Source organism: Saccopteryx bilineata, chromosome 12, assembly GCF_036850765.1.
Source record: "Saccopteryx bilineata isolate mSacBil1 chromosome 12, mSacBil1_pri_phased_curated, whole genome shotgun sequence".
Classification (NCBI taxonomy): Eukaryota; Metazoa; Chordata; class Mammalia; order Chiroptera; family Emballonuridae; genus Saccopteryx; species Saccopteryx bilineata.
In genome coordinates this window covers 26,164,265-26,190,267 of record NC_089501.1, presented here as the reverse complement: position 1 = coordinate 26,190,267, position 26,003 = coordinate 26,164,265, and the positions used below count along the sequence as shown (strand labels likewise).

Genomic DNA, 26,003 nt, shown 5'->3' with positions numbered 1-26,003 from the left:
ATTAAAAATAAGATGATGATGATTAGGAGGGGAACCATGACTGCCAACTGGCTATTTGATATTAGAGAACTACCGTTTCTTTTTTTAGAGGGATGATGATAGCGTGTATTTTTTAAAGGGGAATTCTTTCTTGTATTTCAGATACAAACTAAAATTAACAGATGAAATAATGTAATGAACTTGTTATATATTAATCAATAGGGGAATGACACGTGGTAAAGTAAGATCGGCAACATGTTCGTGATTGAGATTTTTTTAGCGAGAGAGAGAGAGAGAGAGAGAGAGAGAGATAGGGAGAGATGTGAGAAGTATCAACTCATAGTTGCGGCACTTTAGTTGTTTACTGATTGCTTCTTATATGTGCCTTGACAGGGGTGGGGGGATTGTAGGTCCAGCCCAATCAGTGATCCCTTGCTCCCTTGCTCAAGCTAACAACCTTGGGCTCAAATCAGCAATGTTTGGCCTAAGCCAGCAACCATGGAGTTATGTCTATGATCCCACGCTCAAGTCAGCAACCCTGCATTCAATCCAGATGAGCCCACATTCAAGCTGGTGACCTGAGGGTTTCCGACTTGGGTCCTCAGTGTTCCAGGTCAATGCTCTAGCCACTGTGTCACCACCTGCTCAGGCTATAATAAAAATATTTTTAAGTGCCATCTCCTTTAATATGTAATATAATATAGATTCAGTTTTATTCAATAGAAAAAAACTAGTGTTTTAGTTACAGCTGCCTTCTGTTAGAATTTACTAGATGTTTCAATAGTTTCCTTTTTTACTTTAAATGAGAAATATTATACATAAAGTCTATTTCTGATCATTTCAAAGCTTATACAGTTTGCATTTGCAGAAGCATCAGATTTCTCTATCAAGACTTAATTCTCAAAACAGGGACTAGGATATAAAGGCCTAAGGAAGACTTAATCTAAGAAACAGCCAAATATTAAGTAAATTAAGACTTGCACTGTAATTGTCTATGACTCCTACCTCACTAAATAGATAAAACATCAGCAACGCAACAGGCTGTCCGGTTAAGTGATAGAGGAATGGCGACTTTTTTCTGACTGGACAGTAGGATGACAGAATCACCCTCCCCCCCCCCGTGTGGGTAAACTGGGTAAAGGTTGAGTGATCCCCTAAAAAAAGTTTTACTGTTCTTTTTTCATAATTATAATAGCATCTGTTTCCCAGAGAGCCCATGTCAGACATAACCCATGTACTTTCTAATGTACTAATCAGACCTCACTTTCTTCAGAATAAGATTCAAAGCAGCAGGCAACGACACCCAGCGTTCCCTTTATTTCCTTCCCGCAAAAGGCCAGACTGTTTTCTCCGTCTAGCCTACACTGAAGAAAGTGAGCCACAGAAAGGTTCAGTAACTCAGCCACAACCATAATTGGTGGCATGAGCAGGATTTGAACCCAGGTCTGATTCCAACTCAGCCTATTTCTCTCAACCGTTATCTAACCTTGTCCCCTTTAAGAAATCTGGCAAAACCTACACTGCTCACAGAAATGAGGGGAGCGGGGAACGTGAGATACCCCAGTACTTTCAGCCTTTTGTACAGTGCACTTTCACCAATGAAATAAAAGTTGGTTTTGCATCTCATTTACATAATCAAACAACTTTCTTTGACTTATTGTTTGCTTTTCTGATGTTCTTGTTTAATAAAAAGAAATCAAATGCTTTTTTTATTGCTTCATATTCATTTTGAAATATCCCCTAATTTTTGTGAGCAGTATACTTTTTCCCTGTTACTTCTTAGACCATGGCAAATCCAGAAACCAGTTTGCTAGCACCAATGTTCTTTTTCTTAAATTTATTAATATTTTTTAGAGAGAGACAGGAACATTGATTTGTTGTTCCACTTATTTATGCACTCACTAGTTGCTTTTTGTATGTGTCCTGACTGGGGATCGAACTCGTAACCTTGGTGTATCAGGGTGACCGACTCCGCTTCTCGGCCAAGGCCCGAAGTCCTTGAATTATGTGTATCAGTGCAATGCATACCCTTTTAATAAAATACCACCAAATATATGCTTACTGAAAAAATGTCATTAAGCCACACAGAAATAGATTTCAATCTTTTCTAACTTATAAACCTAAATGTATAAAATTCACAACAAAATCCTGTGATTAGGAAGAGGAACAGAAAGCAGGTGAAATCTAAAAGCTAATACTGTACAAAACCTGCATTATATGTTTTATAAAATACTTAGAATATGCTTTTGCTGTACCACACATTGGTAATGTTACACAGTGTACTCTGCCTATAAACATCTATCTAAAATTTATAAAAATTGTTTCCATCATTTTAGTCTAAGGTTTGTGGACATTTTGTATAAAGTACTGTAGTATGAAAGTATTTTTTCTTTTATCTTTCCCAGGATCTAATTTTAGAGCCACTGGCTACTTTCACTATCACAATTGGTATGAATAGCTAGGATAGATTAGGTGTTTTTCCACAATCTCTTAATTATGTAGAACAGCCAGCATATTATTTTAACAGAAACTGCTTCTGTGACACCGTGTCTTCCTGGATGTTTTTATCATCCACAGGTGTATGCACAGAAACATACAAAGTCCCTTTATCAAACAAATCATGTTTCTAAGGGATAAGCAATTTTTTTTAATATTTAGAAATTCTCTTTTTTTGTCTCTTGTTTTGTTTTTTGAAAGAGCCAGGGAGAGAGACAGGACATTGAGCTACTTCTGTATGTGCCCTGACTGGAGAATCGACTGGCAACCTCTGCACTCTGGGACAACGCTCCAACCGGGAAGGGAAGAATTCATTTGTTATTCCACTCAGTCGTGCATTCTCTGGTTGCTTCCCATGTGTGCCCCGACTGGGGATCAAACCCATAACCTTGTCGTTTCTGGATGACACTCTTAACCGACTAAGGCCCAGGCGTCCCCAAACTACGGCCTGCGGGCCGCAATGCCATTTATCCAGCCCCCACTGCACTTCTGGAAGGGGCACCTCTTTCATTGGTGGTCAGTGAGAGGAGCACTGTATGTGGTGGCCCTCCAATGGTCTGAGGAACAGTGAACTGGCCCCCTGTGTAAAAAGTTTGGAGACCCCTGGACTAAGCTAATTGGCCTGGGCAAAAATGCTTTTTTGTTTTATATTTTAATTAGCACCTATTCCATGATTCCATTCTGCAGGCTAGGAAAAAAAAGAGGTAATAGTCACTCACAATACAAATCACAATCAGTATTTTTCATTCTGCAGAAATCCCATCCTAAATCTCTTGTTAATGGAGCTGAAATTTTTCCTTCCTAAGAAAGTAAATTAAAAGTGTACCATGACGGGTCCTCTGGGCTATCAGACAAGGTCTACCATTTTCTTCCTAATCTCTTCAAAATTCAAATGGTCTCCAGCTACTGCTGGTGTCAAAAAGGGACAGCTCTGGGGTTCAGAGGTTCGGCAAATACACCGATGCAGATACTGATGCCCACTAACACAGTAGTCCCCAACCCCTGGGCTGTGGACTGGTACTGGTCCGTGGGCCATTTGGTACCGGTCCGCAGAGAAAGAATAAATAACTTACATTATTTCTGTTTTATTTATATTTAAGTCTAAACGATATTTTATTTTTAAAAAATGACCAGATTCCCTCTGTTACATCCATCTAAGGCTCACTCTTGACGGTTGTCTTGGTCACGTGATACATTTATCCATCCCACCCTACAGGCCAGTCCGTGAAAATATTTTCTGACATTAAACCGGTCCGTGGCCCAAAAGAAGTTGGGGACCACTGCACTAACATACACGTCATGGCTGACAGTAGCTAAAATCCAAGGGTACTGATATCCAGTGTGCTCCTACCAATGTCTACTGTGGATGTTTCATTAAGAAAATGATCCTAGAAGGTGGAGAGACCATTGCTGCTGGCACATATACAAATGTATTACACTCCCAAAGTCCTCCTTTTGTGAAGCGGCTCGCTTTAGCTTTTACTAATTTTTATTATCATTTTCTTGCCCTAAGCCTCCAACAGAAGGGCTGGAGGACAGACTAAACGAGATACAACGCTGTAGATTACCTCCAGTATCTGTCTCCTGTGCCACACACCGCCTCCAAACCAAAGCTGTGAAATTTAACTCTCTCGGGATATTGTATGCCATGGATGAACTTCCTCAATTTCTCATGTAAACAAATCTCTGGAAGTTCCAATAAACTGTGCCACCAGTAATCTAGAAACATTAGACGGTGATGAAATTAGTTTATACTTCACAATGAAAACTCCAATGTTATGAGCATAAGAGGAAGCAGGTTCTCGTATACACTGATGGCAGCATTAGAAATAGAAACAATCCCCTTGGAGGTCAATTTTCAAGAATATACCCACCAACTTAGTGATCCTAATTCTAGAAATGCATGTATGTGTATCAATATACACATATGGAAAAATGTAAAAGGTTCTTCACTGAATGTAGCAGAAAACCAGAAACAACCCAAATGTCCATCCATAAAGGCCAACTGTGGTACATCCATACAATGACATATAAGACCACTGGGGAAAAAAAATGAAAAGCTCTTTATATTCAGATATTGAGCTCCAATAAATCATTAGTACTACTAATTTTATGCAAGATACAGAAACTACATGCTACCAATTACACAAAACAAAGTTACATATCAGTTTGGGTATTGCTTGTATGTGCATAGACTATCTATCTCTGCAAGGATCTGCCAGAAACTGTAACACTGGCTACCTCCAGAAAGAGACAGTGGTTTACAGAAATACAGTCATGGGAGGGAACCTTCTCGCTGTATGCGCTTTTGTGCCTATTGAATGCTCAAAACAGTTTTTTTTGTTAATAAAAAATGTCTTAAAATCCTATTTCATTCATTTAAAATGGTTTGTTATAAAAGGTATGTTTTCCCATGTTTGTTACTGAAGCCAACAACTGAAGTTATAGCTTAGAATCACTAAGATAAATCAACTTCCACAAAGTTCTTCGGTATTTTAATAGCAAGTATTTAACTGTATACACAAATGTATCAGCTCTATGGATGAGTAAGAAAAGAAAGAGTAGCCCTGACCTGGTAGCTCACTTTGTTAGAGCATCACACTGATACACCAAGGTTGCAAGTTCAATCCCCAGTCAGGGCACATACAAGAAACAACCAATAATACATAAATGTGTGGAAAAAATCAATGTTTCTCTCTTCCTTTCTCTCTGTCTCTCTCTCTCTCTCATATCAATTTTAAAAAAATAAAGGAAGGGTAGAGTTCACTTCTCCACAACTGAGGTATCAGAAGTATATATACAGCAGATCCTTGGCATTCACACACCATTTATAGTTTCTACCATTCCTGACTGACATCTGAAGTCCCAGTGACATTTAGTACTGTAATGTGTCATTCTGCAGAGACCGGACTCTGAATCACACATGCCATAAAGCTACAGAAGCGAGAGCAAGTCACCTGGCCCGGCCAAGGTCCAGATCCGCTCTCAGGCAAGAGTGCTCGGTGTTCGGGCTACGGCCACTGTAAACAGAGTGATAAACCCTCCTCTCTTGTGAAGAGATAAAACAAATGAAATTAACTGATCATTGATTCTAGTGTTGATGACAAAATAAGGGCAACATGGAAATGTTTATGAAAGTGATGGGGTCCCAGCCACAAAACTGAAGTTTCAGATAAATTAAAGATTGAAATGTCAAACGCAATGATGACTCAGACACATTTATGTGAACAAAACAACCAAATGCTTCAAAAGGAAGTAAGTAGAAAAGATGTGCGAATTTGTTTCAATTAAGTGCTCCAGACAGTACACAAATTGCTCATCAAGTGAGAGCAGTAGTTAAGGTCTAGAGAGATCATTTACATTTTTCAGTTAGACGTTAGTCATCTGAAGGAAGGAAAGAGGTACTACAATGACTTTTGTTTTCAAGTTGAGAATTGGTGACAATCTTGTGATCTGTACCTCACAAACGTCAAGCATCTACTGTGTTATCCTGACCAGAGCTCGAGCTTGTGTGTCCTCCCCAGTCCTCCCGCCGTTCGAGTCCTGCGCACACAGGTACTGTGAGTGGACGATGCGGGGGCGCTGAGCAAGGGTGAGGGCTGCCCGGCTCCCACAGCGCCGTCCAGACGGAGAGCCCGCCTGAAGCTGCGATGAAGGAGGGCGGTCCCCTGGAAGCGAAGCAGCTCAGTCTAGGATGCTCAACCGTCACGGGGAAGCCTGGGCCTTGCCTACAAACCGGAAGTCTGGATCAGCAGAGACGGTGAGAAATAGAGATTACTAAGAAAGGGTGCTAACTGCGGCCATTCCTGCTCAAGCCAGTTTCAAGTATTCTATTTCACATTGCTAGTTAACATTCACAAAGACCAGTTGAACAGTTTTAATTTTACAACTGCTTTTTTTAAAAGTGGCATCATAGCATTATAGTCAACTGGTTCATTTAAAAAAAAGAAAAAGAAATAAGGTACAGAGATGACATAGCCATGAGTAGTTGTAAAATGGGTACAAATATCACCTTAAAAGCAGCGCCTGAGCCTGACCAGGCAGTGGTGCAGTGGATAGAGCATCGGACTGGGATGCGGAAGACCCAGGTTCGAGACCCCGAGGTAACCAGCTTGAGCACGGGCTCATCTGGTTTGAGCAAAAAGCCCACCAGCGTGAACCCAAGGTCGCTGGCTCCAGCAAGGGGTTACTCAGTCTGCTGAAGGCCCACGGTCAAGGCACATATGAGAAAGCAATCAATGAACAACTACTAAGGTGTTGCAACGCGCAATGAAAAACTAATGATTGATGCTTCTCATCTCTCTCCGTTCCTGTCTGTCTGTCCGTCCCTGTCTATCCCTCTCTCTGACTCACTCTCTGTCTCTGTAAAAAATAAAATAAAATAAAATAAAATAAAACTTAAAAAAAAAAAAAAAAAAGCAGCACCTGAGAATCAGATCAAAATTCTGGTGTCAGGAGAGTAAACTCACCAGGTTTTGGTTACGAGGGCGGTGTACACTTTGTTGAGGGTAAGTCACAACTGCCAACCCCACAATCATCATCATGAGGCAGACAGTGACAGATAGGCAGAAGAGTACACACAGCACTGAGAAAACACCCTCCGCTGTGGGGAGGCTGACCTGTTGCTACGATGCCCACTTTAATACCATCAACGGAAGTTGGCTTTTGGTTTAGTTTGTAGAAATCATCACTTGCTAACTAAATACTGTGTCTGGCACATTGTGACATATTCTAAAGTCCTCAATGTCACTGTTCAGTATTATCATCTAAAGAGCCTGTGCCAGCAGTTTAACATCTTATTAACGTTGCATATACCCCCCCCCCTTGTCATCCTTCATGCACACAAATCAAATACCTCAGGTGTCATCCACAAACGTGCCAGACTCACGCAGGGTCCTCTCTCCATCCCTCACCCTTTCCTAACCCCACTTCTATCCTTTCCTCCTCCTCCTCACTCCACTTTGCAAAGTTTGACAGTTACCTGCTCTGTGACGACTTCAGACAAATCATTCTCTTGAAGTCTCTCAACTTCCCCAGCTGTCAAGTGTGGAGACTAACAAAACTTGTCTGCATTAGGCAATGATGAGGATTAGAATAGATAAACTAGTACCTATCTCACAGTGAAGTCAGTGAACTGTTAACTTTTTACTATAATTATCTGGTTTAACAATTAATTGAGTTCAGGACAACTGCTCCGGGACCTTAAAAAAAATTAGCGGCTTGTTTTCCCTTTCATTCAATCAGCATCTCTTTTAGTAGGCTCCCTGCGTTCAAAGCTACACAAGATACTGTCATCACTACATAAAGTAGGTATATATTTTGTTAATAGTCCCTCACATTTACATGGCTCCAGAAAAGACTGGTAGCCCTCCTACCAGAACAACCCCTCTGCAGTAATGGGCAGAACGAACAAGGTGGGGAGAGGGCTGGACCTGAGGCCAGGCCCCCTCCAATACCACGCTGCCCTGACTGCACCCCGTCCACCAGGCTAAGGCATTTCAAAACAAGACCAGATAAAAGGCGAGCGCAACATCTCCCAAGGTCTGCTCCTCAAAATTTAACTTTGAGGAGACCACTTATTTGGTCCCAAAGGTAAAAGAGATCTGAAACCCCTCATGGTCGCTGTGAGATGCAGCCACCTGGGCCGGGCTGCCTGAGCTGGGCTCCCACAGTCACTTGGCCATGTGACTACTATCACAGCACATGGAGTTCCATGGGACTGCTGCCCCTTCTGAAAATTGCTAAGCTAAGGAGACTAAATTCAGGAAATAACATAAAAAGTAGGTAGTGTTTTACAGGATAGAATTTATTCATCTTCAAGTTAGAGTCAATTCCCAGGATCCTACCTTCTGGCCTGGCTCCCAGCCGGCATCCGACTGTGCAGATCTGTGCTGCGGACACTGGGAAATAACCTCAGGACCAGTGGCCCTTGAGGTCCAGGCTAGAGAACGCGGTCCTGAGAAATGCATGGCTACCACCTCCTATGGATTTTTTATTTATTCTATGATGGCCCCCTTTGCATGACACCAGAGAGGGACCAGCCTGTAAAGAGAGAACTGACATACCCACAAATAAGACCAGGTAGGGCCATAAGCCTGCACACATTAAGGAGACAGACACCCTGGAGCGGACGGGGTCTGCCAGGCTTTGTTATGTAAAGGGTCTCACCTATACCAGCTTATCTGAACCTCACAACTACCTCTTATGATTGACAAATATTCCTATCCTCACTTACAGATGAGAAAAATGATGTCGCCCAGTCAAAAAAAAAACACAAACTTTTAACTCCTACCACAGGTGCACAATCTTGGTCAAGGTACCTAGGCCTCTCTTGAGACTCAGCTCCTTCATCTTAAAAATGGGATAGGAATATCTGCTTCATAGAGATTTAACTGTCTTAAATTATACATGTTAGAGTGCTCCGCACACAGTGGACACTCAGTCCACAAAAGCTACAATCAGTTTGAAGAAAAGAAATTAGCTTCTCGTCAGTGTCCACACTGCCACCGAACACCAGTTTAGCAGACGTCTGAAGCACATCAGGGCAGAGGAATGGTAACTGTGCAAAGGCCCGTCTCTTTACACCACAAGGCCGATACGATTTCTCAGGAGGCCAGAGATGAAGGTGGGGAAAAGCAGCAGGTTAAAAGAATAATGGTACAACTCTGGGATCTCACAGACAAGTAAAATTTCAAAATGAACTTGGGAAAATGACGTCAAGTCAATAACTACTCATTTTTGCCAAGCTCTTAGGAAAGAATATTTTAACAGCTGGAGGAAAAAAAAACAAACAAAAAACTAAGGAAGACAATCTCTAAAGAATAACCCAAGACTAGGCCACATAAAAGCTTCTTCACATACCAACTTTGGTTCCAGGACCTGCTTTCAAAAAAGCTGGTATAGGGACAAACAGAAAGCATGGTGTTTGCCCCTGCACCAGACGCAAAAAAAAAAGAAAAGAGAGAGAGAGAGAGAGAGAGAGAGAGAGAGAGAGAGAGAGGTGAAAGCTATGAATCCTCCTCAAAGGGCACTAGAATGACTACAATGAGTCTTCTCTGTGCCAGTACTGGAATATGGATACATGAATTGCCAAGCAAAGGGCTGGAAAGAGATTCTGTGCCCAATTATATAGTATGTATTACACTGTATCATGAACATCCCCTTAGAGGAGGCTTTGGAGGGAAGAGACCTTATTTCTTTATCCTTTGTGAAGGTCTAAAATAAGTATCAATGAAATGTATCAAATGAGTAAATAAAAGAGAAGGGGGAAATGCCAGACTAGTTGCCTACAAATGGAAGAGAGAGGAAATCAGTGAAAAAAAAAATCTTCATTTGCCCACCTATCTCATATGCTCCAGTGAAAATCCTATCTACCACCTAAGCTGCTAAGTATTTACCTCTTTTGCAGAAGCTTAACATCACCACTCCAAGAAACACTCCCTATATAAGTGTCAGTGGAGAACACATCAAAAGAGCTTAAATTCAAACCTCTTAAACAGACTTATTGAATAGAAGAGAAAAATCTAAACTTACACTTCAGCATCTCTCAACAAACACACATTGCTACAAAAAAATCTTCCTTTCAAATCAAACATGACAGATACCAGCTTTGATACTCTACTCGTCCTGACTGCTAAGAACTCAATCACAGATATACTGGAATTGAAATCTGTGTGAAGATGTGAAATTTTGCCCCGTGGGCCCAAGTTCACAGATTGTAGGTAGGCAAACTCCAGATCATCCCAATGTGAGAACTGAAATCTCAGCATCATCAAGAACAAACCCTTGAGAATCTGGGTCTTCTGTCCACACCTAACCTTCAATAGCAGAAGCCTGAATGGCAACTAATCTACACTTCCTTTAAACATGGAATCAGTTACTACAATGGTTCCTTTTTATTGATATTTTCTCAAACACTCTCTCCTCTGTATCTAGTCATATTTTAATGAGAACAACTCTATTAATAACATAACAATGTTTGTCTGATTTTATTACATTTTCTGTCTTGGAGATTATATGCAAAGGGTAGTCACCAAAGACAACCTTTACAAAAATCTCAACTTCCTGCCTTTCCGTTTGTTACTGTATGAAGGATGAATTACTTGAGATTCTGTGGCCTAATCTACATACTTCTTCTAAAGGAGGAACAGAAAATGAAAAATGCCTTTCAAATGAAAAAAAGGAACAGAGAAAATGAAATCACAAACTGACATTAACTAGGCCTACAGCACATTTAATACACTCTCATCAAATGCTTTTATTTGAAGTTCATTATCAATGTACAGACTATAAAGATCTCTCAATTTGAGGCAGAAATAGCCTGAAAAGTGCTATCATATCATCAACATACTACCCTAAGAGGATAATAATAGAAATTTTATATTAGAGGGATTCAAAGGGCATTAAAAAGAGCAATAACCTGTCTGACACAGTGACTTTGATGCTAACGCAAAATGTGCCTGCCTGAACTTTTAAAAACAAACAAACTGAAAGTAGTATCTTATTTTTATTTTACTTCAGAGTAGTATCGTTTTTATTCTGATTCATATTTTTATAGAACAGAGCTAAAAATAAAAACATTTACAATTGATTTCTCTTTTGCACGTAATAAAGTGGATTTCACCAGCTTTTTCTCTCACCAGAAAGCCAGATTTATCTTGATAACCAATTATATAGCTAACCTCTTTATTAATAGATTTAAAGCTAGTCCTCAAATTCACTAAATAAGACCTCAAGCCAATAGGGTGAATTATTTAAATCGTTTAACAACCAGACCAGATTGTCCACTTAGGAATTTCAATTCACAGTTCAGGGTTCAATCTGTGCAGCAGATAGGAGAAAAATAATTCTACTCAAAATGGTCTAGTAACAGAACTAGTTTAATTCCATAAACTTACACATAACAAAAAGCTATGGTCTATTCTTGAAATGGCCTGGCATATAATAGATGCTCAAAAAAACTTACTAGATAAAGGAGATTCAATTAAGAAGAAAAAGTCTCCCCTGTAATCAATGCATGCAACGGCCTCCGAAGTCAGACGGAAGCTCTTTTGATGGACCTTAACTTGCATAACAGATATGTATAACTCCCACTGCAACACAGAACCACCCAACGAATCAAGAGACTGTTCACTTCGTAGTATAAACATGGGCATACCCTGATGTTAAAGAGTAGAATGTCAGTAATTATAGCACTGCTGATGAACATACCCTTAGTCATAGTCCATTTTCACTTCTAAATTTGAATTTGAGCACTGTACCCCCACCCCCGTGACCCCAGCTTCTCATCATTATCTCTATCCCTCATTTTCTTTTTTCCTTTTGTAATCCTGGCTTTCTGTAAATTCCATCACCTTTTGAATTCAGTTTGGTAAACTGAGGTCCAATTCTTTTTATTTAATGGTTGATTTACATTTTTTGATAACTAACCCCTACTGTCTTATCAGGTGTTTTCCTACCAAAAAAAGAAAGAAAACTTTTTAATAAGTAAGTCCAGTAATTCCCAAACCTAACCTGAATAACATTTTTTTGTTAACAGTTTGTGACATTTCAAGGCCATGGACTAGACCAAGATAGTCTTTTCAGTGTGACTAAGTAATTGATCTTTTCCCAATTCTTAGTTTAAAATAGAAAAAGAAGGGAAGTGGAGAGGTAGAGATTTCTTCCCATTAATTTTTTCTTATACCTGTTCTCTATAGTTCATTTTAGTAACCTACCACGTAAGAGAAAATTCATTAATCTGAAAATGAATTTTCCTGGAAATATTCTAGACATTACCATTTTTAAAAACACAAACCTTGGCCCTGGCCGGCTGGCTCAGCGGTAGAGCATCGGCCTGGCGTGCGGGGGATCCTGGTTCGATTCCCGGCCCGGGCACACAGGAGAAGCACCCATTTGCTTCTCCACGCCCCCCCTCCTTCCTCTCTGTCTCTCTCTTCCCCTCCCGCAGCCAAGGCTCCATTGGAGCAAAGATGGCCCGGCAACGCCCCGGAGGGGCAGAGCGTCGCCCCTGGTGGGCGTTCCGGGTGGATCCCGGTTGGGGGAGTCTGTCTGATTGTCTCTCCCCATTTCCAGCTTCAGAAAAATACAAAAAAAAAAACAAAACAAAAAAAAACCCCCCACAAACCTAAACATATAACAAAACAATCATTCCTTTTGGGTCCTAGCAACACCTAGGTGTTGAACTAAATACACTCTAAAGTATGAACAGAACTAAATTCTTCCAAGGCACATTTCGTAAATACTAGCTCTAAGAATGTTCCAGAAGATACTTTCTGGGTATTGTCATCTTTGGGTATTTTCTTGCTGATCCAACTCTTTTTTTTTTTTTTTCCACTGAATGTATTGGGGTAGCATTGGTTAGTAAAATATATAGGTTTCACGTATACAGTTCTGGAATACATCATCTGTACATTGTATCTCCTTCCATCACCATTTCTCCCCCTTTACTTTCTTCTGCCCATCTTTCCTTCTGGTAATCACCTACTGTTGTCTGTGTCCAAGGGTGGTTTTTGTTTTTTTGGTTTTTGCTTAATTCCTTGGGAAGAAAGAAGATGCTCTTTAGAGGGGAAGACCAGCCGGGAGAGACTGGGCGAGAAGAGGGTGTCGTGCACTAAAGACACGGAAAAGAGGAGGCGGGAGAAGGAGAAGCAGCTCCAAAGCAGCAGGGGTGACAACAAAAACCAGTCTTGCTGTGCTTCACACACGAGCTGCTGTGTCGTCCAAAGTGAAGCCAGCACCCAAGTTAAAGTATCTGAAAGTTTGAGATATTCCAGGTCTCAAGAACCAGAACATTTGGATGTTTACCTCTCCTTCATCCAGCAGACTGTTAAAATCAATAAAATGATGATGTGTGCCAAGTGGTAATAGTGAATAGCTCGTCTGGCAATGATGTCACTAATACATGCAAAACCACTATGACCCACCTGCTATTATTTAATCATTTTCTTCCTTTAGCCCCATTCAATGAATAAACTGTCTTATGTCAGGGGGGAAAATATCATAAGCCAGTATCATTTTCCTTGGTCCCACCCCTTTCAAACTACATGATATGAACTCAGACAAATTACTATGTATCTCTGAGAGCCAGTGTGTTCTAAAAGAGAAAGAATAGTACCAAATGTTCTAGGTTAGTGAAAGTATTTGATACAATACTTAGTGCCTAGAACAGCCTCAGGGTATACAAGTGGCAATCAGTATTAGTTCGATAAATAAATGAATATCAAGTACCTAGCTTAATGCTCAACAATCAGAAGGCACTCAATATAGTACAATAACACCTAATCCATCCACATTTCATAGTGTTTTATGGAGGACACCCCACCTGCCAGATTCCTACTTTGGAAACACCTTTAACACCACATCCAGCTGTGCACTTCCCTCCACCATTCACTTAGAGCCATGGCTTTGTTTTGTTAATTACCACTCTATGTGTCTATGTTATCTCCTGGACTACATTATGAATATATTGAGGCACATTCATTCAACCCTGCTCTAAGTGCTGATTATGTAAACTACTCCCCAAAAGAGATTCAGACAAAATAGATGTTCAAGAAACATTTTTGACTGACACAAAACACTGACTTACAGAAAGTGAAACAATATAGAAGGCATCTTATTATACACATAATACAATGTAATTATTCCCATCACTATCCAAGTTATTAGTTCTAAGAATGAAGCGGAGGCTCATCAGATCTCCCAACTTGACTCAAGTTCCTCTCAAAAGTCCTTGTTCTCTCCGTCAAACCACCCTGTCTACTCAGGAGGGAATTCTTAAAGGTCTTTCCCAATCTGACTTCATAAATCAAACTCAGTTATATTTCAAGGGTACACTTTCCTGGTGTTTTGCTTTCATCCACTTGCTACAAAGCTGATGCTGCAATGAATACAAACTAGCTCATAATCTCAGGTCAGTGAAATGATTTAATTTAGTAAAGAGTAAAGAGATAACTTGAGAATATTCCCATGGATAATGAAGCCTTTACAAAATACATCTTCAGGATGCACTGAACTTCAAGGCATCACATGTAAATAAACACACATATGAATATATAACTAGTTCTTTTTCAGTACACTGTCTCCTAGATAGTTTACTTGAAATACTGTCCCCCAAATCCTTGTGAGGAATGAGTCCTCTGATAGCAGCAAGTAGGGAAAGTTGTGGAGCAGACCTCCACCACAGTCACCTTGGTGAACATACTGGTCAAAGGAGAAAAGAATCAGCCCAAATCTATCACCCTCACTGGATTTACAATCCAGACATTCCTTGAGAGTCGATAAAGAGATTCTTACTCATTTCTGAAGACGAGGCATTAAAACAGAAATGTAACATATTGTGCTATGTGTAACACAATTATGTATATATGCCATGGTTCTGCATTAAGTTAACTCAGGAATCCATGTTTCCTGGCACCCTGGCTCCCAAGAGTACTACACCCCCCCCCTTTTTTTCCCTTCTGGCACAAAGTGCAGCTGTTATGCTCATAGCAGCAGAGATCAGAGTTGAGTGGACTCCTCGGGGAAGGCTCTAGAGAATTCCTCAAGGGCAAACACCTAGTCTTTTAGTGTTTGGCACTGTAAGGATTCTAATCAAAACTGGCTAACTAGTAGAAACACTGCCAGGAAGGATCATTCAGGTTTCCCATTCTTGGGATCCCAAGGGTACCCTTGGTCCAACACTACATAAAGTAACTTCTCTTGTAAGTTTTCCGTCCTTACTATATCTACTACAAATAGTGTTGGTTGAAATATGAATTTCTTAGAAATAAACTACCAAAACAAACCAGTGGCAATTAGTCTAGAAATAACCATCAATTACTCAGGGACTAATTAAACAGGACATATATTTTTTCTCTCCTTCACTATTGGGCATTTGCATCTATAGAATATTAATTAGATCAGGGGTCCCCAAACTACGGGCATGCAGCCCCCTGAGGCCATTTATCCGCCCCCACCGCACTCCCGGAAGGGGCACCTCTTTCATTGGTGGTCAGTGAGAGGAGCATAGTTCCCATTGAAATACTGGTCAGTTTGTTGATTTAAATTTACTTGTTCTTTATTTTAAATATTGTATTTGTTCCCGCTTTGTTTTTTTACTTTAAAGTAAGATATGTGCAGTGTGCATAGGGATTTGTTCATAGTTTTTTTTTTTTATAGTCCGGCCCTCCAATGGTCTGAGGGACAGTGAACTGGCCCCCTGTGTAAAAAGTTTGGGGACCCCTGGATTAGATTAAGAGAGAAGAACTAAAACTTGTCAGGATTTGTCAAATTCAGTATCATCAGTGGAAAATAATGATAGTACTGTACTTGAGACTTTTCTGTCTAGAAGATAATTGGTATTAAGTAGAAAAAAAGTAGCAAACGGGTCCAGAGAACACAAGAGGCAGGGGAAGCCCAACATGGAACTTTCCCCTAAATCCACAATTAACTGCAGGACCCACTTCCTGGCCTCTACAGTCTAAAACCTTTACCTCGATACCTATTTTCTCATCCTCATTTTCCAGCAGACTCAAGGAACTAAAAATATTAATTACAGGACACGAATGCCCCTCACACCAACACTCCTACCTTCATCACCCTACCATTTCCACAACTTGGTACCATTTCAAATTTGAAGTATTTATTTCACTTACTCCACGGGATAAATTTCATTTTGTATTCAGCACCGTGTTAAAACATGGTCCTTTCTCTGAAAGAGCCAATACTGTAAAAGATAAATTACTTTTTCTTCCTAAAGAAAATAAATACCCCCTGGACATATTGCAGCAAATCCATATAATAATGTACACAACAGAAACTAATCTAATAATTCTAGCCAGAAACTAAGTCACTCTGAATTGCCCTAAACAACCTACCTTCTGCCCTTCTCAAAGCATGGCTGAGGTAAAATGGTTAAATGATTATTAATATTTGAATTAATTCCTCAGTTTCCCAAAGTTGGTTTTATTTGATCCTTTCAACAAAGGAAGCAAGGCAAGCTCGACTGCTCCCAGTTTGCAGGTGGGGAAATGTAGGCTGAAAGAACTAAAGGACCTTATACAAGGTATTTAGTGACTACACTGTCTTCTGATTCCTATTCTAGCACTCTTATCTACAGCCTCAATAACTCCGCAAACGAAGAAAAATAATCAGTCTTCCACTCAGCCTGTCTAAACACAAAACTCCCTATCCTAAAAAACACCTTTACTCCACTTGAATTCTACTTGTTTCTGCGTGATATTTTTTTGAATTTATTTATTGCATTTACATAGATTCTAGTGTCTCCCAGAATACATCCCTCCCTCCCCTGTATTCCCCTCAGCATTTCCCTTACCCCCCTCCTGTGTGATATTCTTGTAGTTGATCTTGCCCCAATGTCTCTGCTGCATGATACACATGGACCACATCTATACTGCTCAAAAAATTAAGGGATATTTCAAAATGAATATGAAGCAATAAAATATCCCCTAATTTTTTATTTTTGCTGATAACACTATTCAAGATGGTCCGCAAGCAGAAAATGACCATAAATTTCCATTAACAATCATTTTTATATAGGTAATTATTCAGTTTTGACATCTAGACCACACCTCTCCTGGTTATAAGGTGGCCCATGAGGATTAACTGTCCTGCTCGCCTGACCAGGCGGTGGCGCAGTGGATAGAGCATCAGACTAGGATGCCGAAGGACCCAGGTTCGAGACCCCGGGGTTGCCAGCTTGAGTGCGGGCTCATCTGGCTTGAGCAAAAAGCTCACTAGCATGGACCCAAGGTCACTGGCTTGAGCTGGGGGTTACTCAGTCTGCTGAAGGCCCGCGGTCATGGCACATATGAGAAAGCAATCAATGAACAACTACGGTGTTGCAAAGAAAAACTGATGATTGATGCTTCTCATCTCTCTCTGTTCCTGTCTGTCTGTCCCTATCTACCCATCTATCTGACTCTCTCTCTGTCCCTGTAAAAAATATAAATAAAAAAATAAATAAACAGTCCTGCTCAAAGAAGGTATGGTTAATTTACTCTGTTTTCGCTTACTTTTGCCAAACAATATCAACAACACTTTTAATACTCAAGAGAAGGAAAGCAAAGAGCAGAACAATAGAGGGAAAGGATTAAAGGGGGAAAAAAGAAAGAAAAAGGTATAAATCAGGGGTAGTCAACCTTTTTATACCTACCGCCCACTTTTGTATCTCTGTTAGTAGTAAAATTTTCTAACCACCCACCGATTCCACAGTAATGGTGATTTATAAATTAGGGAAGTAACTTAACTTTATAAAATTTATAAAGCAGAGTTACAGCAAGTTAAAGCATATAATAATAATTACTTACCAAGACTTTATATAAGTTGGATTTTCGCTAAGTTTGGCAGAATAAATCTTTATAAAACAACTCACTGTAGTTTAATCTTTTTATCTATACTTTGGTTGCTCTGCTACCTCCCACCATGAAAGCTGGAACGCCCACTAGTGGGAGGTAGGGACCAGGTTGACTACCACTGGTATAAATAGTAGAAAGCACTAGAGTAGCACATATGGACTTGGATGCTATGCCAAAGTGAAGATTGACCCCTCTGACTGAGAATAGGTCCTGGATTACTGAGAACAGACCAGGACTCTCCAAAGGTATCTTACTGGACAACAAATGTTTTCCCTGTGGAAATATGTTCAAAAACTGACAAGCCTATGCTAACACACTGAAAAATCACTACAACCCTCTAACATATTTGATACAAGTCAACCATGTTGGATTTAAGCCACAAGAATTATTTAAATACCCACAAAGCATTCATTGTAAATTTCACCAACAAACTTTTACCAAGTTCCAGAATCTATGATATTATTGTGTACTTACACAACAGTCATATTAGTTCACAATTGCTTTGTTCTAGTTTTCTTAATTTCTTAATCCCAAAGAATAAAACAATTTACTTTCAGAAGGGAACAGGTAAATTGAAATACCCATTAAGAATCTGGTAAGAAAAAACAACCAAAAAAGGAAAAAAAAAGTTTTAAGTAAAAAGAAAACATTTTTTTAAAAAGAACAAGAATATATATTTAAAAAGGTAAAAAAAAAAAGAATCTAGTAAGAAAGCCAGTCCTAAAGATTATTCATGACAATCTCATAACGTTTCCCAATGTTTTATTCCAGGTCAATCACAGTGTGAAGACTTTCATGCATTCCAAGCAGCCCCCGGAAAATGTTTTTCTGCCAGCCTTGTCCCCACATGCTCCTTCTTTCTAATCCCCAAATGCAGCCTTTAACATCTGTAACTGTATTAAATAATTTGTTCTAACAAGCAAATCTTACCTATTGGCAGTGAAGAAATAATTATCTGGTAGTCTTTACAACTGCTGTCCACCCCCAAGACTTCTCCGGGAAGTCTAGCATTGATTTAAAGAGGAGAAATTAAATAAATAAATAAATAAATAAATAAAGCACTATCATAAAAAAGAAGCCTTCAAGTCCACCATCCAAAAAGTTTAAAGAGTGTATCACTGATTTACTGCATAATCTCACACAATACCACTCAGTATATTAAAATAAACTAATCCTGGATGAGGTGAAATGGATTTTATCATTCATATCATTCCCCTATCCTAAATTCCCCATTAAAGCCTCTCCCAGGGTACAACAAGCAGGTGATAGTGACAGGGATTATCTAATTCAACTTTAATTTCTTATTGCTGTTATCTTTAAAATTAAAGTTACTTTACAAAACATACACTGGCAACAGAACGGATATTATGTAAACCGTTCTTGTCTATACGTTTAAGTGTTTAAATAACATTATACCAAGTATCTAGAAGTCTTACACAATGAAAATTATACTCTTAGAACTAAAAGGGATTATTATTTTATGACTATATATAACTGTATGGTTAGGATACTAAATATCAGCCTTAAATTATATTTATTAGAGAGTAAAATGATCAGCTCATATAAAAGGCAAATTTCAACCAAGGATCTTTTTCATTGTTTCAAACTTTTAAACACTAAGTGATAGTTTTAGTAACATTCAAAATGAAAATATCAGCTGTCTCCTGAATAAAAGCTGATTAAATTTATAGACAATGATAAATATGAAAACAATTATTTCTAATCCGGTGAGTGACAAAGCCCAAATCCCAGATTAAAAGCAGTCTTTTTCCCATATAAGTAATGAGAGATGGAGTTATAAGGTCCGGGTCCTTACAGAACTCATTTATTTTCTCTCGGATGTACTAAACTTTCTATTTCTGATCAGCATCCTCTCACTCAACATCTGGCTGCTCGCTCAGGTCCTCTAATTACTTCCACTTCTGAACCAACTACGTAGCTACAAGTAAAGGCCAAACTTTGCTCTCGGCCTTCCGAACTTAAAGATGCGTTTAACCACTAGAGGTCTCCCCTTGGCCAGTTTTGCACGTTCGCTATTTTGCTGCACTTGAAACTTTCCGGAGAAATGCTCTACTCGAGTCAGTGTTTTTCTAAAAACTTGCGCAAAAATCCACGCGACCGAGCTAGCCTGTACAGAGACTCTCGGGCTCACAAAACCAATAAAGATATTACAAACAACGCTCTAGGAAAACCAAAATTAAAATTCGACGCACTGAGGAAAAAAAAAAAATTCGACGCACTCGCCCCAGCTGCTCCTCCCCCCCACATTCTTATTTCTCATGTTTTTCTTAACTTAAACTTAGAACAATTAAAAACCTATTTTTGTTTCTGTACACTTTGAACGATCTTGTCTAATGCATTTTTCTGGCGGTAGACCCGAGGTGGTTAAGGAGCCGGCCAAGGGATGCGGGGAGGGGGAAGGGCCGAGCTCACAGCGTCCGAGGAAGTTGCATAAGGAAAGAGACTCCGTTTTTTGGGTCCCCTCGAAAAATCGGAGGGGAGGGGGAGGAAAAGGAAGCGGTGGGGAGGGAGGGAAACCGAAGCGACATTTACCTTCGTCTCCCCGTGGAAGGGTGGGGTAAGAGCCCCCGTCTTCGCGGCCCCGGAGGACAGCTCGTTACCCCCACCTTTCTGCGAGCGCAGACGTACGAACAGATACCCCCACCCTCGGCGGGCGACGCGGGGAGGAAACCGCCAGCTTTTAAAGTTTCTCTCACGGTCGCGCTAAGGGCCGTGCTTTGACCAGAAAGGGTGGCGTGGGGGGGGGGTGTGATTAGAGAGCCTTTTTTCTTTAAAGGTAATTAAAGTTTTGCCACCAGCCCAAAAGTTGCGCCTTCCTCCCCCCTCCTCCGCCCGTGCCACCGCACCCCGCACCCCCAGCCTCCCGGACTCACAAGTTTTCCTCCCTCTCCCCGCCACACCAGCTCACCGGGCGCGCGGCGGATGCCCCGGCTCCTGCGCTTCCCGATCCCCACCCCCGCCGGCCTCTACTTCCCCCCGCCCGGCCGCCGCGGCGCGAGGACGGCCCGCCGGGCCCAGGACGCGAGTGTGCAAAACCCATTATTCCGGAAAGGCACACGCACGCGGCGCGAGGCGGGCAGCGGCCCCACCTCGGACCCCTTTTTGCCTCCCCAATATAAGGACGACATAAACAAGTTGCAGGAAAAGCAGCCCCGCGCCTGCCCCCACACCGCCCGCCGCCGCTGCCCGCCGCTACCGCGGCGGCCACAGCCGCCGCCTCCCGACACACGCCCGCCCGCGCCCGCACCCGGGCCGGCGCTGCAGCAGCGCGGGGCGAACGCCGCGACGGCGCGGGCTTTCGGCCGGGCCCGCGGCCCGCGCCCTCCCCCGCGCGGACGGCCGCGGCGGGCCCGCGCCGCCTCGCTTTCCGAAGCACTTTCCTGCCTCGGGCAGAAATAAACCGGAGGGTTTATTTTTGTGCAACTTTCCCAAAATGGCGGAAATTGGAGCTGATCTATATGAAATTCTCACACAGTCGGTCGGGAAGGGGGAGGTGGCGAGGAAGAAAACGCAAACTCTCGGCCGCCGAGCCCCGCCGCGGGTCCGTGAGTGTGTGCGTGCGTGTGAGTGTGCGTGTGCGCGGTGGGAGTCGCGGAGGCCTTTCCGCCGCGCACACACAGAGCACACGCCGGGAGACGCGCCTGCACATTCAACCAGTCCATTCTCCGCAGCCCGAGCGGGGAGAAAGTGGCCCGGCCTCTTTTCCCACTGCCTCGGTCTCCCGTACTTGTACTTCTCGCGCTCGCTCGCTCGCTCGCTCTCCGGTGCGCGCCCGGCACAAAGGCCACACGGGCGGAGGGGGCCGCAGGGGCGGCGCGCGGGGCTCGCGCCTCCCGCCGCACCGATCCGCGGCCCCGGCCACCCCCGCGCCCCCGGCCGGCGCCCCCCGCCTCGGCGAGCGCCGCCGCCCGGGCTGCGGCTCCGCGGCACCCACTCGGACACGCACCCCGGAGAAGCCCGGCGCCGCCGCGCTCCCCCACCCCGCGCCGGGTGTCATGAAAGCGACCAAAGTGACAAGCTCGGGGGGGCGCGGGGGAGGGGGCCCACACGCATCCCGTCGCCTGCGCGCCAGCCAGAGCCCGACGCGGCCGCCTCGCCCCGGCTCCCTTCCGCACGGCCCCACACACCCTTCCCCGTGTGCGCGCAAAGAAAAAAAAATACAAGTCTCTCCTCCCCCCATTTTTTCCTTTCTCTTTTCTCTCTCTTTTGTTCCTCTTTCACACTCGCACTCACTACTTCAGAGTGAGATGCCCAGAGACTCCCCTTCCAGCCGTTTCCGAGTCACTCGCCCACTTTTTTCCCCAGGATTAAGTTTTCTTCTCTTTCCCAGAGGCGCAGAGAAGTGGGGGAGAAACCCCTTCTGTCCTTTCCCCTCCCCTGATCTGTTTCACAAGACGAGGGTGCGCTTCCTTCTCTCTATAGATCTCTTAACTTTCATCCTCACCCAGAAAAATAAATGAATGTCTTTTGCACAGAGAGATCTTCAGATTAATTAGAGATTAGATCCGATCAACCGCTTCTTACCCCCAAAATTTCTCTTTTTTTTTTCTCCGTCTCACGAGTAGTCCTGACAAATGGTCCAGGGCTGCGGGCGCAGTGCGCATGTGCGCGTAGAGTCAGGGCTGGGGAGAGGGGAAACTGCGCTGGTGCCGGTGCCGCCGCCGCCGCCGCCGCCGCCGCGGCTGCCGGGGAGGCTCGCTCTGGCTTCCCTGCTACTGCTGCTGCGCCTTCGCCGCTGGAAAGCAGCAATAAAGCCGCTTGGCAAATGCAGCTGCCAGCAGATACTGTTTCAGGTGCATCTTTTCAATATCCTTGTCACCGGCTCAGAGCTGGTTCAAGAACAGTCAAAACAAATATGAAAGACAGCTAAGGTTATAGATTTCTTTGTCTGTTTTTCACTTTACTTTTTTTAAAAAGGCAATTCTCAGAGCAGCTAATCTACCACATACTGTTAAATGTACGCATTCAGCCATTAAAGAATGGGCCTTAGTCCTATACAAACACTCCCCAAAGGCTCAATGCATGCTACAGGTCATGAAAATATGAAATAAAGTTTTTAGCTTTTCCGCAGGAGAACCTCCCCCTAGTAAGGACTGGAAGAATGCACAATAAAGTATGCGTGTAGCATGTGTGTTCTTTACGTTTCTTAAGTGTTGATCTCTATTGACAACTTAAGCATGTTAGGCCTCGGTTGTAAAATATGTTGAGGTTCCTACTACATTCGTTTAGAAATCAGTGTTCAAGTACCTTGGCAGTAAACAGGTCGAGGACTACCTCTTAATGTATTCAGTCAAGATGGCTGAGCGGTCCTAAATAGCAAAACCTGTCTTTGTTAAGGCATCAAAACCAGATCAGGAGAGAGTATTGTATTTCGATATTGACAACTTTCCTCTTATTGACTGCAGGCCTCCTTTTGGGCAGCTCACCATTCTCCTTTTTTTTTTAACTCGGTACAAGTAGGTATAAAATAATTCAAGTAATTGAACTTGTGATAACCATTTTAATGTCAGTAACAGTTTGCTCTGCAAGAAATTAAGTAGTGATGTGATCTCAGGAGTGGTAGAACCAATTCTTATAATTTGCAGGGGTGGGAAGGAAAGTAAGGCAAAAGCCCCACCCCATCAAAGTGGACTGTTTATTTTGCATCTAATAAACGGTAAAGGAGGCCCTTTTCTGAAATTACTACCTGAGGCCTAGGATTTAAATATATTACAGATGGAAATTCTGTATTAAAAATTCTTCTTCAAAATGTAATATTCTTGATTGAATTTTTTATTATTTTATTTTTACTTAAGGAAAGTTCCTTATACCAGTTTCAGAAAATAAACTGTTAAATTCTTTCCTTAGGACCATAAAATTACCCCTAGAGCAGGTGTCCCCAAACTACGGCCGGCCTGTGGGCCACATGCGGCCCCCTGAGGCCATTTATCTGGCCCTCTGGCCCCCTGCTGCACTTCCGAAAGGGGCACCTCTTTCATTGGTGGTCAGCGAGAGGAGCACTGTATGTGGTGGCCCTCCAACGGTCTGAAGGACAGTGAACTGGCCCCCTGTGTAAAAAGTTTGGGGACCCCTGCTAGAGAAACAGACCACCCGACTATTTCTACTGTTGGTGTAGTGACTAAATTCTCCAAATCAAAAATCAGGACATGTGGCTTGACATGTATTCAAGAACAAAGTGTCAAACCTAGTGAAGCTGCAATAAGCTTATAAAATGTGCTTCATATGTTGGGAAATCATTGGTTTAGGGGTGTGAAGTAGGAAAAGTTGGGTTAGTGAGAGTTACAGATAATCTCATACCGCCAATTAATGATTGCTTTCACCCACCACAGCCAACATTTTTCAGACCTGCTCTTGAAACAGTATAGTTAACTAAACTAAATTTCAGCTTCTCTTCTTTTGTCCCTGGCCTTTGAATGATAAGCACTGAAATGGCCAAAGGCAGACTACAGAAGAAGAAGGAAAGATAGCCCACGAGCTATGTGCAAAACAAAGACTTTACCACTGAAGAAACTAAAATTAATTTTTAACGCCTCCTTCTGAAAATCCATGTCAGTTTCATTCTCAAGATAATTTCTGAATGATATATCTATTTCATATATATTTTCAGAGGTGTTGGTTCAGCAGTCTATAAACTTATATTAACGGCCTACCCTGTGCTAAACATACTGCAAGATGCCGGGGAATAACAGAAGATAAAATCAAGGCCAAAAAGAATTTAGTCTGGGAAGAGACTGTCTAGTAAACCAGGCACTGCATTACAGTATTGTAAATGTTGGGGGAGCAAAGCAGACCAAGTACAGTTGAGGAGTACCTCCGGCAGGAAGAAAGGCTTTCTAGAAAAAGTCATAGCTAAGCTGATATGAAGGACAAGTGTCCAGGGTGTGTGATTACACCTTTCCTCTGGGAAGGTGATCCAGTTAAAGAAAGCCTGAGTAAAAGCCCAAGGATTTGGAGCAAAAGGCTTGCCTGGGACCGGTGCACTTATTGAAGTTCACTAAAAAAGTGAGGATGCATTGAGACTCTCTAGAATACATTTTCTTCATCCTCAAGAGATCATCAGTAAAACCTCAGTGATTTCTTGGTTGTTCCCAAGATGTGGCTTAGAATAGTAAATACTTTGAAGGTATCCATGTGTAAGAATAATGACTTTAAAGGCTGCTACCATTTTTTCTCTACAAATAGTTCTTTGGTGCTACCACCTGAGACAGAGGCAGAATGTAGCGTTAGAATTTAGATAACACTGTGGTATTCTTCATACAAACTGGTATTATTTACAGGACCTTTCTCTAGCTGTTCCCTAATTGATAATATATATACATACTAGTAGAAACTTTGCTGTTCCTTCACCTACCCACCATTGAGTCACTGGTTAATTATGATAAATCCCTTCTTTCTGGCTTCCCTTAATCTCATCATTCTCTGTCATTCTACCCTCTTCCCGTTGCACCCTGCTCTACCCTATCACCTACATACTAAATCCACCCTGACATCCCAAACGAAGGAATTAGCTCACTCTTTTAGTTTCCTTTGTATTTGCTTATTTACACCCAAACTATTCCCCACAAAATGACTTCAGGTTACTCCATTCCCAAATGTTCTGAAGCTAAAATCAATTTCCATGGAGATGTTTTAAACAAATCACTGCACTCCATCCTCAGAGATTTTTTGAGGCATCTCATCACTTTTCAGATGAAGATCATTTGAAACCTTTCTCACTGTGTGCTCTGTCCCATAACCTTCACTCTGTGTGAACTACCATTAGGAACCAAAACTCCCTTTTCCTGACACTGAACTGTTTCTGCTTTGATAAGATACACTCCTCCTGTCCTGGGACAATTTAAAGATGACCTCTTCCATGAGCCAGCCCCTTACAAATTGAAAGTGCCCAGAAGTGAAGTCCAAGAAATTTGTTTTCTAATCCATTTCTGCCACCACCCACCAAGCACATTAAGGTCACCTCACATTTCAAGGCTTCAATACTCTCATGAGTTAAACTAAGAAAACAGAGTAATTGCTTTCTGAGGTCTCTTTGAAAGCCATGTCCCTTCCCATCCTTCCCATGTAACAGGAACACTGTCAGTTTAGTACAAATAATGTGGAATCAAGAAAGGAACTTTAAGTAGGAGGTGAAAATCCATCTACCTGCTAGGT

At 42.0% G+C, this 26,003-nt stretch overlaps 1 protein-coding gene across 14 annotated transcripts in view; it reads right to left on the bottom strand.

The window, feature by feature from the left end:
- L3MBTL3 (L3MBTL histone methyl-lysine binding protein 3) overlaps positions 1-22,451 on the bottom strand; it is a 122,979-nt gene extending 100,528 nt beyond the window's left edge. For 3 of the 14 annotated variants that reach the window (XM_066248074.1, XM_066248089.1, XM_066248090.1), the window contains exons 1-2: positions 20,385-20,706; positions 18,762-18,835 (exon numbers count right to left, since the gene is read on the bottom strand). The gene's annotated coding sequence lies outside the window, so the exon portion shown is untranslated. The other 11 variants (XM_066248076.1, XM_066248077.1, XM_066248088.1 and 8 more) reach the window with 11 other exon arrangements.
- Positions 22,452-26,003: the final 3,552 nt, after the last annotated feature.